Raw genomic sequence first — 15,172 nt, 5'->3', positions numbered from 1 at the left:
GCATTTACAAGAAAGCGAATGGGAGCTCAGTTGCATTTCTAATATTATACGTGGACGATATATTATTGATGGGAAATGATATAGCTCTACTACAGTGGGTGAAAGTATGGTTATCAGGTAACTTCTCCATGAAAGACCTTGGTGAAGCAGCTTATATACTTGGTATAAAGATCTACAGAGATAGATCAAGAAGACTGCTTGGTCTTTCACATGCTACATACATTGAAAAGGTGCTAAAGCGATTTAGCATGCTTGAATCGAAACGAGGTAACTTACCCATGGTACATGGAGTAAAGTTAAGCAATCATCAATGTCCTAAAACCGAAGATGATAAGAAACGCATGGCTTTAATCCCGTACGCCAGCGCAATCGGTTCGATTATGTATGCTATGCTTTGAACTAGACCCGACGTAGCATTCGCGTTAAGCTTAACGAGTCGTTATCAAGGTAATCCGGCAGACGAGCATTGGAATGCCGTCAAGAACATTCTTAAGTACTTGAGAATGACTAAAGACATGTTCATAGTGTACGGAGAAGGGGATCTGAAAATAGAAGGATTTTTAGATGCCAGTCATCTCGATGAGAACGATTTTAGATCCCAATCAGGATACCTGTTTATCTTGAATGGGGGCGCGGTTAGTTGGAAGAGTTCCAAGCAGGGAAGCATAGCTTTCTCTACGACTAAGTCAGAGTACATCGTTGCTGCGGAAGCAACAAAGGAAGCGGTTTGGATTAAGAAGTTCATTACAAAACTTGGTGTGGTGCTTGACATTGTAAATCCCATTACTCTGTACTGTGATAACAATGGAGCCATTTGTTGGGGTTTAGTGTCCTATAGACAATTGTTCTAGGATATAAACTTAATGTAAATGAAGTGTTCTTTATATCATTTGTTTTAAAAAGATATGGTTTCATAAACTATATAAAGGCAACCTCTTTTAAGAACTAAATAAGTCTAATAAAAGAAAATCCCTAAGTTTGTTTAAAGTGATTATAAAGTGTTCATACAAGCATGAAGTGAGACGAAACTTTATAATAAACTAATAAACTTAAAACCACCCCAAGTCAAGTAATATGTTTAGAAATAGGATTGACATATCACTGCTGAGACTTGCATATAACAATGTCTTCTGTCGAGACAGAGAGCTGATCTCACAAGCTTCAGATATGCAGATATCTGGACAATTACATGGATCCAATGAAAGGGAGTTCATTAGGATTGGGGACCCGACTTGAGATAACAGGATGGGTAGATTTATCCTTGTCACATGTTCATCTCATTGGTATTAATAGGTATAAGTAATCCTCAGACTCAAAGGAATGTTAATTAGTGATTCTGAATTATGGAATGTGATGCTTTGATCCTGTTGTAACATGATCCATAACAGAGATGACTCTGGGGTGTGAACGGCAGACGTTGGGTATCACAGAAAGTAATTGTAGGATAATTATACATTGGATTGAGCATTTGTCACTCCCGATAAATGGGAGATACTTCCAAGGATCGCTTGTGGAAGACTTGACTCTAAATCCTTGCAAGGTGATAGCTTAAGACTTGAAATGCAGATTTCACTTAAACTGTCTAATTGGAGTTGACTCGGCCTGTACAAGTAAAACGAACGTCTCGCTATATGTGACTTGACATTATCCATAGTCATAAGATTCAGTTCAAGGATGTAGTTGATAAAGGATCGAATTATACTGTAACAAATACGGAAAGGTCAACGATAGAATCAACATGTCTTCTTATAGCTCTGGGGGAATGTTTCGGATTTGCCAATCACATTTCGCGTACTCATTCTGTTATGCAAAGATTAAATATAATTCTGTGAAAATTAATTTAATAGTTGCATACGGCTAGAAGCAATAAGAACCTAATGGGTCACACATAAGACTTGGAGCCCAAAAGAGAAACAGATGTTAATTAATTGATGGAAGCCCAACTGAGTCCACTAAGGCCCAGTACATAGGGGGGGGGGGGCGAATTTTATGTATAAAATACATAAAGAAATTAATTTGATTTTAAGCAATCCTAATTAGATTATGATTGTAAATTAAATTAATTAAAGGATAAATAAGTTAGGAGGTTTAATGCGATTAAATTGCTCCTATTATTATCCTACCAATAAGTTATTATTATTATATTTAGATATGATTATAAATAATAACTAATAAGAATTTTATTCTGAATTAAATTCTTATTCAGTAAACCTAATTCTATCTAACTAGGGTTTAGATACAAGAGAGTATATATACCCCCCCCTTATAGACTATAAGGGGGGGGGGGGGGTATATATACTCTCTTGTATCTAAACCCTATAGTAGAATTTCAGCTAACCCTAGTCTACCGGAGAGAGAGAATTTCGACCCCCTTGTTGAGGACGAGTTCATTCACCGCTTCCTTCCGATTCGATCGATTTTCATCTCTTTCTCTTATTCCTTGATTTTGTGTTGATTAATTAGAGGCAATCTATTCTTGATTGCTTTTACACGGTTGAGTTCTAACTTGATTTTGAATTGTGTTTTTGTCTTGTGCTCGGGAGCTCGGAGTAAGAGTTGTGGGCACTTCGATTGCAACGGTAGATAGAACTTCAAAAGGTATTTCCTTCTATCCCTCTTTATATGAAATAACGATTAACGGATCTTGGGTTAATGGAAAAAAGGTTAAAAATTTTATATTTCCACTGCCAAACGTTAGCCTATTTTCCTTCACCATTGCACAAGCAAAGGAACCACGGTCTCATAATGCATCCAAACATTACCTAAAGCGATACCACATTGTAAGAGAGATTGTGGCAAGAGGAGATGTGAGAATAGAAAGAGTACCTACTGAGGACAACGTTGCAGATCCGTTGACAAAGTCCTTAGCCCAGAAAGTACATGATCGTCATCTAAGTTCTACTGGGATAAGTTGTAGAAACAATTGGCTTTAGTCCAAGTGGGAGTATGTTGGGGTTTAGTGTCCTATAGACAATTGTTCTAGGATATGAACTAAATGTAAATGAAGTGTTCTTTATATCATTTGTTTTAATAAGATATGGTTTTATAACTATATAAAGGCAACCTCTTTTAAGAACTAAATAAGTCTAATAAAAGGAAATCCCTAAGTTTGTTTAAACTGATTATAAAGTGTTCATACAAGCATGAAGTGAGACAAAACTTTATAATAAACTAATAAACTTAAAACCACCCCAAGTCAAGTAATATGTTTAGAAATAGGATTGACATATCAACGCTGAGACTTGCATGTAACAATGTCTTCTGTCGAGACAGAGAGCTGATCTCACAAGCTTCAGATATGCAGATATCTGGACAGTTACATGGATCCAATGAAAGGGAGTTCATTAGGATTGGGGACCCGACTTGAGATAACAGGATGGGTAGATTTATCCGTGTCACCTGTTCATCTCATTGGTATTAATAGGTATAAGTAATCCTAAGACTCAAAGGAATGTTAATTAGTGATTCTGGATTATGGAATGTGATGTTTTGATCCTGTTGTAACACGATCCATAACAGAGATGACTCTGGGGTGTGAACGGTAGACGTTGGGTATCACAAGAAGTAATTACAGGATAGTTATACATTGGATTGAGCATTTGTCACTCCTGATAAATGGGAGATACGTCCAAGGATCGCTTGTTGAAGACTTGACTCTAAATCCTTGCGAGGTGATAGAATAAGACTTGAAATGCAGATTTCACTTAACCTATCTAATTGGAGTTAACTCGGCCTGTACAAGTAAAACGAACGTATCGCTATATGTGACTTGACATTATCCATAGTCATAAGATTCAGTTCAAGGATGTAGTTGATGAAGGATCGAATTATACTGGAACTAATACGGAAAGGTCAACGACAGAATCAACCTGTCTTCTTATAGCTCTGGGGGAATGTTTCAGATCTGCCAATCACATTTCACATACTCATTCTGTTATGCAAAGATTAAATATAATTCTGAGAAAATTAATTTAATGGTCGCATACGGCTAGAAGCAATAAGAACCTAATGGGTCACAAATAAGACTTGGAGCCCGAAAGAGAAACAGATGTTAATTAATTGATGGAAGCCCAACTGAGTCCACTAAGGCCCAGTACATAGGAGGGCGATTTTATGTATATAAAATACATAAATAATTAATTTGATTTTTAACAATTCTAATTAGATTATGATTGTGAATTAAATTAATTAAAAGATAAATAAGTTAGGAGGTTTAATGAGATTAAATTGCTTCTATTATTATCCTGTCAGGTTATTATTATTATTATCTTTATATTTAGATATAATTATAGATAATAACTAATAAGAATTTTATTCCGAATTAAATTCTTATTCAGTAACCTAATTCTATCTAACTAGGGTTTAGATACAAGAGAGTATATATACCCCCCTTATAGTAGAATTCGGCCAACCCTAGCCAATTGAAGAGAGAGAATTTCGACCCCCTTGTTGAGGACGAGATCATCTATCGCTTCCTTCCGTTTCAATTGATTATTAATTTCTTTCTCTTATTCCTTGATCTTGTGTTGATTTATTAGAGGCAATCTACTTTGGTTGCTTTCATACGGTTGAGTTCTAATCATATTTTGAATTGTGTTTTTGTCTTGTGCTCGGGAACTCGGAGTAAGAGTTGTGGGCACTACAATTGCAACGGTAGATAGTTCATCGAAATGTATTTCCTTCTATCCCTCTTTATATGAAATAACGATTAACAGATCTTGGGTTAATGGAAAAAGGTTAAAATTTTTATATTTCCTCTGCCAAATGATATCCTATTTTCCTTCACAGATATCCTTGGTTACCATCTGCACATCATAAGCATGCAAGGGGGGCGTGATATGCTAATAGAAAGGATATTTGGATGCCAAAGAAACACTGAGCTGGATGGTGTGGACTACTGGATGGGCATAGAGCCATTCTTGAAGAACAGAATGATTACTGATTACAAATCTACTTGGTAATCAATCTGATTTTCAATGTTGGTTCAATGCCCCTCCAGTATTCCACTCCATCCATCCAACTCCAGTGTTTCTTTAGCATCCAAATCTCCTTTTGTTGCTATTCGTGCATCACGTCCCCTTGTACGCTATTCGCACGTCACATCATAATGCCCCCCTTGCACGCTATCCTTTTTTGATAGGCAATACAAAGTAGACAACTTATTCAAGTAGACATATGTATGTGTATTCAAGTCACGCATAACATGCTATAACAAGTAGTCAACTTATTCGTTTATGTCTATTCCTAAATTGATATGAAACATATGTATATTCAAGTGACACATAACATGCTACATGCCCAATGAACATTCATACACAAACTGAATTAGTTCTACTTCCTAAACAGAACATAAAACAAGCCAACATGCTTCATACATAGACACATACACATTCATATCTACATGCCAAAATGGACATTAATAGTAATGAACATAAATAACCCTTTACATGCCAAAGTGAGCACGGTGATGAAGTATGTGATGCTCTAGCCACAAGTTCATAACTTATACTGATAGCATCGAAAACCCATCACCATTATGAATGATTTCAATCAGATAACAAGAGAAGTGGAAGATATATTATAAACCTATCTCATCAGCATAACTCATGTTAAAATAGAAAGGAATTAGGCAAGTTCATCATTTTCAGCTTTAAGTGTATGTCTAATCAGCTACCTTCCTAAACAGAATATCAAGTAGACAACTTATTCGTGCATGTCTATTCCTTACTTATTCATAACATTTTCAGCTTTAAGAGTATGCCTAACATACTATAACAAGCTTAGTCATAAACTTGTGTTGTTAGAATTACTATGTACCTGCCTAAAGCCACCACTATGTACCTGCCACTTGGATTGTACAGTTCATGATGAAGTTAGCATGGTGATAAAGTGTATGATACTGTCACCACAAACTTAGACATAAACCTGTGTTGTTAGAATCATACAATTTCATCACCATGTTAAATACTTTTCCATAAGCATAACTGATGCGTGTTACCTAGTAGTATTCTTTTTAACGACGAAATGTATATCACGATGATTGCGCTATGACTATGGATGTGGTCTTTCTAAGTGCTTTATATCTACTAGATGTCACTACTTAGGGGCAAGTGTACCCCGTCGTATCAAGTAATAATCCGGTTAAGACCGGGTATCGAATCCACGGGATTTATAACTGCAAGTATTAAACGACTCGGTTTTATACGTTATTTAAGCGGTGAATACTTTGAGGTTGGTGTGAGACACAACTACAAACTACTCCTAACTACGTGTGAGGCGAATTTATATAACGAAACTCTATGGAGTGATATGAATGCGATAAGTTATAACTATGACAAATAATGACTTCTAATGTTTATACGGTTGATGATTTGCTCGTGCAAAGATGACTACGTGTAGTGAAATCGACCCATGAAGTACTTAGACTACGTGGTTCCTAGTCAAGGCGTGTCTAATGCTTGGGACCAGAAATTAGGGCTCGTAAGTTCCGTGGTTTGTCAATTCCTACGGTTTCCGGTTTGTCACTTCCGGTAAGGCAACACCTATATGAATCCCTAAAAATAGCCCGAATGGCGTCGGAAGTCACGTTCTCTTACACAACAATCAATTATAAATATCAAAACAAGTAACAAACATCAACACATATATAGAAAAGAAGATTATGAATCATAAATTATAAATATGGAAAGTGTAGGTATGGATTACAAACAAGCCTAGTACATAGGATGAGATCAAGCTAATTAGCAAGTGTAAAGGGAAGAATCCACCCTCGGAACTAGCTAACCGGACTCAAAAGCCGTCTCTAAGGACTTGAATGGTGGAGCTCTCGAGCTTGGTGTGCGGAGATGGAGCGGGACTTTGATGAAATGCCGGGAGCAACGGACAAGCTCTCGAGATGGAAGAGTTTAGTTACACAAAGCCTAAAAACAAATCTAAACTACAACAATCAAAACAAGTATAGTTTTTTTGCTCTCTCCTAATGGTGTTTTTGTGTGTATCAAGAGCTGCCTATTTATACATATCAAGCTAGGGAAAAATTGTAACTTTGCAAGGTACAAGTATGGAGCAACTTTATTTGTGCAGAAATCCCATAATATGCCCCGCGTATGGTGGAGTACGCCCCACGTGTATGCCCATTCCGTCGGAAATCTCCTGCATGTGGACCAATTCCGAATCTTGATGTCTCAAACACGCCCCGCGTAGGATGGACTGCGCCTTGCGTGTTTGAGTTTCTGACTTTTTATTGCTTGATTTAGTCCTTTTACGCCGTGCGTAGCTTGAGGCACGCCCTGCGTAAATGAGTTTCTGATCTTTTTGCATTGAAGAATTCCCTTACACGCCCTGCGTGTAAGGTGGTACGCCCCGCGTATGGAACGTTGACTCAGGGAGACCATGCAGTCTGACTTTTCAGGATTAGGCAATTATTTCTGACATGTGTTATACGCCTCGCGTAAATTGGCGTACACCTCGCGTATGCTGACTTGATTCCGCGTGGTGTTTGTGGATAGGGCAATCATTTCTGACTTGATGTTTCACGCCCCGGGTATGGGATGATACGCCCCGCGTATTGGCATGAATTTTGCTTCTTCCTTGTACCTGAAATACAATTCTTGAGAGCCGAGTTAGCTTGACGTTTTTATTTCCTAAATATATCAAAAACAAGGGAATTTATCCGAAAATACGGAATTTATTATTATTTCGTTATTTAATTTAAAACACTCTATTTTTGCAATTAAACTTATTTATTTCTTCTAAAATTAACCCGTAAATCACGCTAAACGATAGGGATAAAATACCCCTATCAAACCTCCTCGGACTTTAAAGTTTTACTTGTCCTCAAGTAAAAGAAATCGAAAGACAAGGGATTGAGATTATTAAGAAACAAACCGACGGTTGGTTTTACCAAGTGCGTGATTTCAAAGTTAGAGTTTTATGCAAAGTTTTCGGCGAGTACCTACGCAAACAATCGAGCGACCAAAACTTTTTGAAACCTCCATAATTAAAATTAATAGGCAATAATAACGGGGGTTGATTATCTTTTGAGAACCCGATAGTACCTCACCAAGGAATAGCGAGAAAGTTCTGTTTCAACGAATCGCGGGATTTCACTCTTACGCTCAAACTTTGGTGGGTCGGTGTTTTAGCACTCTTCTTTGCACTTACCCGAGATCACTTTTGAGTTTGCATTTTCATCCGGGTTTTTCCTCCTAAGTTATGGTTTAGACAATATTAAAAATGAACCCGGAGGGGGGTTGTAATGTGGGTGGCTTTTTAGTGGTTAATTTTTGGAAACTCGAGTTTAAATACCATTTTGGTGATCGCACCGTATTTTTATTTTGGCCTTAGCGAGTTCATAAGATATACTCGAAATTGCTCGAGTGGAGCTTGAGAATGCCTTTTTCTCTTTATTGTATTTTTCTTTTCTTTTTTGTTTTGAGAGCGGCACAAAAACGATTTCGAGGGTTTAAGGTGTTTACTTAGTAAGGCCTTGACTTATTTCGGGTGCAAATTGATTTCGTTGGTATTTAAACAAGAGGAAAAAGAGGGTTAATTGTTAAAAGGCTGTTGACAAGAAAAGTCGGTTAGTAGGCTCTAGGGGGTTTCCTAGAGGTTGATAAAAACGAGAAAAATAAATTAAGAAAAGAATTAGACTAAGTGGGTTCGTTTTATCATCTATTGCCATTTTAACCAAAATAGGTGTACTTAACCCGGTATTAGATGCAAACTCTATGACTCGAGTGAAGTCAAAGCTCTCGAAGAATTGTGAAAGAAATAGAGTTCTCGTACGAACTCCTTTAGGCTCAAAAATACCTCACAAAAATTCGGTTTTAAATTGTGTACTATCGAATTGTCGCTAAATTTTCAAACATCCCGTCTTTATTGCCTTTTTAAGTTTCATTATGGAGATGACATGTGGGTTAGGACTCAATGCTTTTTGTTTAGTATCACCTAGTCTTTACATAAATTCTACAACTTCAAAATTAAGACTAAAATTTCTTATTAAAACCGATCCTATGTGCTCCGATGGTATTTACTTTTAAGGACAAATAACTGAACATTTAGATTAGTTCCGAGGGAGGTCAGTGTGTCGGGAAAAATTTACGAATTGATAAATTAGTTTAATTATTTTTATGTTTGTTTGATTTTTTAATTTTTGTTTTTGTTAGTGCAAAACAAACTGAAAGTGCGGGGTTGCACGGCCCTCCGCGTTATTAAAATGACGTCTATTCCAAGGACGTCGCAAAAGAAAAACAAAAACAAAAACAAAGGGTGAATTAAAAGTGAGACCCTTGGGGGTCAGATGCTACGCGAGGCTTGCCCAGGGGGGCGCCTCGCATAGACAGTGCGTTTTATACTGTTTTTGGGCAGAGACTCAAATACGCGGGCCGTATGAAGTGGGGCGCCCTGCGTGTTTGAGTTTCTGAGTATTCCATGTAAGAAAATAAAGGGCACGCGGGGCGTACCAGGGGGTACGCCCTGCGTGAATGTTAAAAAACAATCATGAAAATAAACCGACTAAACACGAAACATAAGGGAGGTTAAAAATATATTAAAGGAAAAGGAAAGTACAAGAAGACAAACTAAAACAAACATAAAGAAAGAAAATACAAAATAATAATGAGAACTACGGTTGTGGTGGAGGAGGGTTTCCGTGGATGTTGAAGTGGGTGTAGAAGGCGGTGGTGAATGCGTCAAAGCTAGCCCTATCCGCTTGCCTTTGAGCCTTGGAGGCATCGAAGCGGGCATCTAGGGCGTCGAAGCGGGAGTCGAAATGGGCCCGATCACGACGTTGGTTATCCTCCAAAATATCTAACTGAGCATAGAGAGAATTGAAGTCGTGGAGGGGTGGAGGACTAAAATTGAGACCCATGCTCGAATCTGAGTTTCCTTCCTCCTCATTGGAGTGGGCCGCCCCCGAAGTCTCACCCGGGCCGGAGGTAGGACGTTTGAGTGCTTTGAAAGCGTTTTTCTCCAAGGGCCGGGTTAAAGACTTGGAAGGCGATTGAGGGCGGCGGTGCCAAGGGCGGAAGTGGCGAAGATGGTGATGAGATGGCCTAACCCGATCTTGCCACGTTTTCGAGTAGGCATGTGGTGGAGTTGGACGGCCACTAGGTAGGAAAGATCGTAAGCGATCCCATTGGCACAACAGTAAAGGGCCAAAACCTCATACTTGTTGACCTTAGTGGACTCGGACTTCCCTAAGAAGTAGAATAAGATGAAGCGGTGGAGAAGTTGGAGGATATGGTCGCGGATGAGAGATGGGCGGAGGTTGGATATGTCGTAATCATCGGACCCGGTGATGGAGGCCCAAAATTCCCGGGGGGGGGGGGGGGGAGACACCGTCGGGCCAATGTGCAATGCCATCTTCCACTTGTTTGGTGAAATGATGGCGGATCCATTGGGTGTCAATGGTGAAGGGGCGGTTGTGAAGGCGGAAGTTGAAGAGGGCGGCTCCCGGGACGTTGTTGGATTCTAGGGAGGTGTAGAATTCCACGACTAACGAAGAGTAGACGTGGTGTCGTGCCCGATAATGATCGAGCCAATTGAGAGCACGGAGGCGGTCCTTGAAGGCACCTCCAACGCTGTAGCGATCAAGAATGCTACGATCAATATATGGGAGCTCCATTATGTGGGCGGCGGAAAGCGTTTGGTAGAATTGAGCCTCGACCTCGGTATCGGAGGTGAAATGGGGCTCGGTATCGGAGGGTGAGTGGTGGTGTTGCCTCCCTTTCGGGAGGTGGTGGTGATTGGCGTTGGTTTTGGGTGCGAGCACGAGTGGCCCGTGGGGGACGCTAGGCAGCGGGGCGTTTGCTTCGTGTCATGATGGGAGCAAGAGAGAAGGAGTAGAAGAAGAGTAGGGGAATTTTGGTGTGACTTGTGAGGAAGAAAAGGGAGAGAAGGGGAGGTATATATAGGGGAAAAGTGGGGAATCCAAGCAAAGCTCGGATTCCCAGAGGGGTACGTGGGGCGTGAAGGGGCCACGCCACGCGTATCCCTCCCCCTGACGTTATTTTGCGCAAGAATGGTGTGATACGCGGGGCGTGAAAGAGGGCACGCCTCGCGTATCGCACCTCCTGCTCCTTTTTTATGACAAAAAAGGGCGAGGGCGCGGGGCGTAAATGGGTTTACGCCCCGGGTAGAAGACGGAAGATGAAAGATTTTTTCGGTTTTTAGCAGTTTTCTGATTTTTTGATTTTTTGATTTATGAGTTTTAATGAGTTTTTAATTGATTTTATGATTTTTATGTTTTATTTATGAACTCTTTTTAATTTTTATGTGTTATTAATTAGTAATTAAGGGGGGTAGTTAATGCAACATTTATTGTGGATGGAAGTTGAAAATTTGAATTTGAAAAGATGGAAATTGATTGGATGGAAGAGGAGGTGGAGTGTGGAAGTGGAAAATGTGTATAGGGAAGAGGAGTGATGGGAAGTTTGAGAGAGGGGGAGTTGCCATGGGGAGTTGTGATTCACATCTCCCGAAGATACGCGAGGCATGCCCTGGGGCACGTCCCGCGTGTCTTCCCACGTGGCGTTTATTAAAGAGTGTCAAAAATTAAAGTGTACGCGGGGCGTGATAGGAGGGGTGCCCTCCGTACCGTGTCTTTTTTATTGGGGATTAGGGTCAGACACGTAGATATGCGGGACGTATGGGTGTATACGCCCCGCGTGTCGTAAAATTTTTTGGATTTACATGGGATTTGTTTTTCTTTTGATTTTATAAAGATAATAAAAAGTAAGATAGAAATAAGATAAAATAAAAATGAAGAGCAGAAAGACGAGAAATAAAGCAAAAATAGAAATAAAATTTAAAAGAACAACAATTGAGGGGAAAAAATAAATAAAAGAGAAAAGAAATAAGTTTATAATACATATAAACAAAGTGTTTGAGAAATTCAAACCGAGGCTACGTTTAGAGTCGAAGTAGCTCGACTTTCTCGTGCGGCGGCTCAATGTAAGTTACCCGAGTTGGAACTTGACGGGTCCGAACCTCCATTATTCATGAGCGTTATCGCCTGTCCGGATTCCCGATTTTTGCCCCGCGGATTTTGTTCGGTGTTCGCCGGTAGGGTTCCTAGTGGCCTTTCTTGTTGTTGACGGTTCAGATGGGCTACTTGGTGGCTAAGATCCCTGCAAAACACCTCGCTATCAGAAAGACGGGTTAATATATCCTTCAACAAAGACGTGATCGATTGGTCGTATGCATTGTTGGAAGGTGGAGCGTTCCGATTACCGGGCGCGGCTTGTGATTGTCCGAGCCCGTTTTCCTGATATTCTTGCTCAAAGCCGGATGGGGGCCTCAACACGTTATTATTATTTCCATATGACAAGTTCGGGTGTTGGTACCGAGGCTGCCAACCGTTGTTATTATTATTGTGGTGGTGATAGGAGTTCTGATTAGGATTATACCTTGGGTTTCCTCCTACGTAACTTACACTCTCGATGTCGCCGGCGAAAGGGCTGCCGGCTTGGCAATTGAGTCCGTCGTGTTCTCCGCCATAGTGATTGCACATCAGGACCTGTGCACTTTTGTTGAGGCTTAGCTGGGCAATTAACGAGTCAAGTTTCTTATGCATTTCTGCTATGGAGCTGTTCGGAGCCTCTTTCTCCACAGCAAACATTTGGTGTCGCGACGGGCCGGCAAGCCGATCCTCTTGCCATTGCACGCGTTTCCTCACGAGCTCATGAATGAGCTCGTAGGCCTCACTAGCTGACTTCCGAAATAGATCCCCACCTGCAGCGGAATCAACAGTCGCACGGTTAGTGGGGGTTAACCCGTGGTAAAAAGTGCTTACCAAGTCGTGCTTCGGGATGTAATGGTGGGGGCAGTTTCGAAGCAACTTCCGGAACCTAGCCCAAGCTGCATGAAGGGCCTCGCATTCCAACTGCCTAAAGGATGTGATATCGGTCCGTAACTTGACTGTTTTGGACGGCGGAAAATAGTAAGAAAAGAACTCCTTCTCGAGCTCCTCCCATGACGTGATGGATCCCGCCTCCAAAGAGTGTAGCCACTCCAATGCTTGCCTTGTCAAAGAAAAAGGAAACAGTTTTAGTCTAACGGCCGCAACGGGAACACCGTTTTACTGAGAGGTGTCGGCACACATAAGGAATTTATCGAGATGTTCGTTAGGGTTCTCGTGGAGTTCCCCTCCGAATTGACCGCATTGTTGTATTAGCTGGATCATGCCGGTCTTTATCTCGTACGTGTTGGCCGGTATTATGGGGGCGACAATTCCGTTACGGTTTTGGGGACGGTGCAGAGCTAGGATCTCCATCATCGAACGTGTGTTGTTGCCCCCGTGAATGTTGTTCACGTGTGGCCTTTGGTTTCCTTCGGGTTGGTTGACCTCAGCGTTGGGGTTTGCCATCTTCTCTTTTCGAATCCTACAAAGAGTATGTTCAATTTCGAGATCAATAGGAATAAGAGAATCACTCCGGGATCGGGTATGCATAAAATAAGTGAAATAAAATATAATATCAACAAGAAAAGAATGTTGTTAGTAAAAGTATATATAAACAATTTATACAAAAAGAATGCTTAAACTAACAATAAAACGTTTTTGTCTAATATTGTAAGATGTTAGAAATCCCCGGCAACGGTGCCAAAAACTTGATGCGTGTTACCTAGTAGTGTTCTTTTTAACGACGAAATGTATATCACGATGATTGCGCTATGACTATGGATGTGGTCTTTCTAAGTGCTTTATATCTACTAGATGTCACTACTTATGGGCAAGTGTACCCCGTCGTATCAAGTAATAATCCGGTTAAGACCGGGTATCGAATCCACGGGATTTATAACTGCAAGTATTAAACGACTCGGTTTTATACGTTATTTAAGCGGTGAATACTTTGAGGTTGGTGTGAGACACAACTACAAACTACTCCTAACTACGTGCGAGGCGAATTTATATAACGAAACTCTATGGAGTGATATGAATGCGATAAGTTATCACTATGACAAATAATGACTTCTAATGTTTATACGGTTGATGATTTGCTCGTGCAAAGATGACTACGTGTAGAGAAACCGACCCGTGAAGTACTTAAACTACGTGGTTCCTAGTCAAGGCGTGTCTAATGCTTGGGACCAGAAATTAGGGCCCGTAAGTTCCGTGGTTTGTCATTTCCTACGGTTTCCGGTTTGTCACTTCCGGTAAGGCAACACCTATATGAATCCCTAAAAATAGCCCGAATGGCGTCGGAAGTCGCGTTCTCCTACACAACAATCAATTATAAATATCAAAACAAGTAACAAACATCAACACATATATAGAAAAGAAGATTATGAATCATAAATTATAAATATGGAAAGTGTAGGTATGGATTACAAACAAGCCTAGTACATAAGATGAGATCAAGCTAATTAGCAAGTGTAAAGGGAAGAATCCACCCTCGGAACTAGCTAACCGGACTCAAAAGCCGTCTCTAAGGACTTGAATGGTGGAGCTCTCGAGCTTGGTGTGCGGAGATGGAGCGGGACTTTGATGAAATGCCGGGAGCAATGGACAAGCTCTCGAGATGGAAGAGTTTAGTTACATAAAGCCTAAAAACAAATCTAAACTACAACAATCAAAACAAGTATAGTTTTTTTGCTCTCTCCTAATGGTTTTTTTTGTGTATCAAGAGCTGCCTATTTATATCAAGCTAGGGAAAAATTGTAACTTTGCAAGGTGCAAGTATGTAGCAACATTATTTGTGCAGAAATCCCATAATACGCCCTGTGTATGGTGCAGTACGCCCCGCGTGTATGCCCATTCCGTCGGAAATCTCCTGCATGTGGACCAATTCCGGATCTTGATGTCTCAAACACGCCCCGTGTAGGATGGACTGCGCCTTGCGTGTTTGAGTTTCTGACTTTTTATTGCTTGATTTGGTCCTTTTACGCCGTGCGTAGCTTGAGGCACGCCCTGCGTAAATGAGTTTCTGATCTTTTTGCATTGAAGAATTCCCTTACACGCCCTGCGTGTAAGGTGGTATGCCCCGCGTATGGATCGTTGACTCAGGGAGACCATGCAGTCTGACTTTTCAGGATTAGGCAATTATTTCTGACATGTGTTATACGCCTCGCGTAAGTTGGCGTACGCCTCGCGTATGCTGACTAGATTCCGCGTGGTGTTTGTGGATAGGGCAATCATTTTTGACTTGATGTTTCACTCCCCGCGTATGGG

This window comes from Euphorbia lathyris, chromosome 10 (genome assembly GCF_963576675.1).
Source record: "Euphorbia lathyris chromosome 10, ddEupLath1.1, whole genome shotgun sequence".
NCBI lineage: Eukaryota > Viridiplantae > Streptophyta > Magnoliopsida > Malpighiales > Euphorbiaceae > Euphorbia > Euphorbia lathyris.
This window is presented reverse-complemented; position numbering follows the sequence as displayed.